This window comes from Sceloporus undulatus, chromosome 4 (genome assembly GCF_019175285.1).
Source record: "Sceloporus undulatus isolate JIND9_A2432 ecotype Alabama chromosome 4, SceUnd_v1.1, whole genome shotgun sequence".
NCBI lineage: Eukaryota > Metazoa > Chordata > Lepidosauria > Squamata > Phrynosomatidae > Sceloporus > Sceloporus undulatus.
In genome coordinates this window covers 246,252,870-246,255,839 of record NC_056525.1, presented here as the reverse complement: position 1 = coordinate 246,255,839, position 2,970 = coordinate 246,252,870, and the positions used below count along the sequence as shown (strand labels likewise).

At 40.0% G+C, this 2,970-nt stretch overlaps 1 non-coding gene across 1 annotated transcript; it reads left to right on the top strand.

The window, feature by feature from the left end:
- The first annotated feature begins 2,530 nt into the window (after window positions 1–2,530).
- Window positions 2,531–2,694, top strand: LOC121930166. The gene has a single exon (XR_006103835.1). It is a non-coding gene; the product is annotated as a U1 spliceosomal RNA (small nuclear RNA).
- The last annotated feature ends 276 nt before the right edge of the window (window positions 2,695–2,970 follow it).

Below are 2,970 nucleotides of genomic sequence, written 5' to 3'. Positions count from 1 at the left end.
TCTAAACTTCAAATCTTTCTTGCCTTCTAATCTTCTTAGTCCTTCCAGGCAAAACTCCCCTATATTTATATATGCAGGGGAAACATCATCTCCAGATACTGATACAGAGGCACAAAAATGCCTGTTTGAATTGGGTTAGTCACGTTTGGAAAGTTTTGACTTCACTTGCAGTTCTCTTTTTCTGCATGAATATCTTCCAGGGAGTTGCTGTAGGAGCCCTTTTCTGAAGGTCACCTGAAAGTCAAGCTTTGGCCAGATTTGGGTCAAATCAAGGAAGGACATGCAGTAGAGTATGGAGAATACAAAACCTCTTTCAGCTCCTACACAGCTCTGGAGGACTGCAGCCGCACTGTTGCACAATACAGTAAAGCTAATCTGACTAATGTAAAACTGTAAAAAAAATAAACATGATTTTAGAAGGCTAGAATTATAGAATCATAGACCTGCAAGAGATCATAAGAGGTCATCTGCAGCTCCAGAGTAAAGGTGAAAGATTACATTTCAATATAGGCACACTTATCCATTGTTGTTGCTGTTTGTTTATATAGCACCATCAATTTTACATGGCACTTTACCGGTACATGAACCCAAAACAGTGGATCCTTCTAGAGATGTACAATCTACAAGGCTGCATTCACATGCACACAGGGCAGCCCAAACTCACCAAGAAGCAAAGCACTGTCCCTTACATCAGGGTTACCCAAAGTCCTAGTAGAATCATAGAATAATAGAGTTGGAAGAGACCACAAGGGCCAACCAGTCCAACCCCATTCTGCCATGCAGGAAATGTAAATCAAAGCACCCCTGACAGATGGCCATCCAGACTCAGTTTTAAAACAATCCAAAGAAGGAGACCTCACTACCCTCTGCAGCAGCATCTTCCACTGTCAAATGGCTCTTACTGTCAGGACGTTCTTCCTAATGTTGAGGTGGAATCTCTTTTCCTGTAGTCTGAACCCATGAAAAGAGATTCCATCTAAACATTAGGAAGAACTTTGTGACAGTAAGAGCTGTTTGACAGTGAATGCATTGGCTAAAAACATATTAAACAATTTAACAAAGAAAGAGATTAAAATTGGTGGAAATCATTTCACATTAGTACAGACAAGCCTGCCTCCTTGCTGCAAGACAACAGGTCAGGGTCAGCTCATCCATATAGGTGAACTAAGCAGCTGCCTAGGGCAGCAAAATTTAGGGGTGACATTAAAAACACCATTTCCCTATGTTTTAGACTGAAACTCCATTCCATATGTCTCAGCAATAAAAAAGTCTGTTTGGTAAAAGGGACTCTTTTATGACCTCCTCCCATGTTTTTCCAATTGGAAGAAAATGAAAATGCTTCAATGTCATGCAGAAACCTGTTGGGTTTGTTTGTAATGCAAGGCTCTAAGCTCCTGTTCTTATGGACTCTCTGTGTATAACCCTGGTCTATGTATGACCTTTGATCCAAACTTGATTTTACCATTTCTTATTCCCTTGATCCATAGGCATACTCTCCTGGGCACTGAAACAGGACTTTCTTTCATCTAGCCTATTACCTGAACCATTTTGCAAAAGAATTCAGGATAGAAATTTGAAACCTCTTGCATGGAGAACAGGTGCTTTGCCTCTGAGCTTAAAGTCTAGCCCTCATAGAAATCCACACTACATACTTCAAAGCAGCTGCTTTGCCAATGAACGACAGACCCAGCCTACAGGAATGAAGTTGGCAAATATAGTCTGGTTTAATTATTACCTTAGAACTTGTACAGTTAAAACTGCAAAGTCATGACTTGGTGAATGTTTTTTTTTAAACTCTGCTGAAAGCAGCCTGCAATCATGGGTCATATTTTGACAACCAGTTTGAGAAACTTCCCTGTGAGATGCCCAAATGTTATGAGAAGGCAATTTCATACTTTCAGATGTTTATGAAACTTATCAGATCCTGAATGGCAGTTTAAATCTTTATTCCAGGTTTATTGGTAATAGCAAGAGCTCTGCTGTCAAGTCAGGCAAAGCTGCCATTGATCCAGTATATTATCTGGAGGCACCATTACATAAAGATAACACCAAACAAACACAAAGCAAAAAGTCATATAGTAATCCTGTTGTTAGTCCTGAATACAGCAGGTGCATGGAAGGACTGAGCAAATGCAGTCCATGGATCTCATAAAGTCCTAAGAATAATTTTGTAGACCCCTTCCCCAGGGACCTGCAGCATCTTCAAAAAATGTTTTACTCCCAAAGGTCCACAGCACACTCAAAGAAATGCATTGCATGATCTCTTTGAGGTCCATGTTAAGACCTTAACCTCAACCATTGTCCATCCCTAATTTACATGTTGACTTACCTTTGAGCACTAGTTGGGACTACTCAGTAGCCATGGGTTTGATGGAAAGATCTATGTATGACATAACAACAACAACAACAACAAACTCCATATGGATTTTCTAGAGTGCAGGAAGGAGCATCAGGCTTCATCTCCAGTTCTGTTTCCATCCAATTTAAAAACACACAAAAATTGACCATTAAAATAAAAATTTAAATAAAAATACTTACCTGGCAGGGAAGACACCATGATCACGAAGGTGGTTTTCCCAGGGTGAGGCTCATCCATTGCACTCCGGGTGTGCTGACCCCTGCGATTTCCCCAAATGCGGGAAACTCGACTGCATAATTTGTGGTAGTGGGGGACTGCGTTCGCGCTTTCCCCTAAAAAAATTTTTTTTTAAAAATTAATCAATATTAAACAATATTAAAACACTTCAAATCTCTAAAAAATAGAATGCACTTGAAAATATTAAAAGGCTATTAAAAACTGTTAATTTAAAAAAATGCATCCCTTCACCTGTTCTTTAGAAACTTTCTGTATTAAAATCCTGCTGGAATGAGTTTTGCTTGCCAATGGAAAGACAATAGAAAGGAAGCCATTCTGGCCTCCCTGGGCAGGGAGTTCCAGAGTCATGGGGCAGCCTCCAAGAAGGTCCTCTC